Source organism: Biomphalaria glabrata, chromosome 12, assembly GCF_947242115.1.
Source record: "Biomphalaria glabrata chromosome 12, xgBioGlab47.1, whole genome shotgun sequence".
Taxonomy (NCBI): domain Eukaryota; kingdom Metazoa; phylum Mollusca; class Gastropoda; family Planorbidae; genus Biomphalaria; species Biomphalaria glabrata.
In genome coordinates, this window is record NC_074722.1 from 7,393,847 (window position 1) to 7,394,748 (window position 902).

Genomic DNA, 902 nt, shown 5'->3' on the forward strand with positions numbered 1-902 from the left:
GCTAAGGGAACTAACTCTCACGCAACATTACATCATATTTCAACAGACTCACCTTCTCTCAATTGTTATTATTATTATGTCGTTCGCTTTGAATCTCCCTTTCATTGTATCTTCTCCACTGATTCCTCTCTAACCCTTTCTCTCACACTCTCAGTCTCTTGTCACTCTTTTTCTCTCTCTCACTCTCTTTGCTCTCTCTAGCTTTCTTAATTTCTCTCTCTCTCTCTCGTTCTCTCTCTCTCGTTCTCTCTCTCTCTTTCCCCTATTCTTCCAATCTTTCTTCCATAAATTTAGCTTCATTCCTATCCACATTTTTTATTGTTTATTTTTTTTTAATACATATTTTAGATCATTACCCTTTGCCCGAGTTCTGCTTCCTATCTCTCGTCTGCGCATGTCAGCTTTTTTTTCTTCTTCCCCTCTGCCCCCTACAATTTGCTCAGTTTAATGCTCCATTCAATAACTGCTCATCATACGCCAGACACGAAACTTATAAAAACATGATCGCCACACCGAGGAGGGTTGCAAAGACCTCGCACCTAGTAGACTAAACAAGTTGAGATTGTTGCCCAGAGTGCACTCATTATTGTAGAGCCAGGGGCGGCTTTGCGAGAAATTAGGGGCGCGGCGTCTTTTTCACTGAAACGCCATAAGTGGGAAATTCAAAGACCGCTATTTCAAGAGATTGCACTTTCCTGAAGTGCAGCGTGGTCAAATAATTATAAACATTATTAGAAGATCTCCAAGCTATTACATCAAAACATGCAGCGAGAAAGGTTGGCTGTGCGTCTTGCAATGACGTAGACTTGAGTTGATTTAGTGGGATATAATATTGAAATATAAACCAAGCAGGTTTATCTATAGTGTGCTCCCCAGGTAACGTAGAGGTTTCGATGACATAA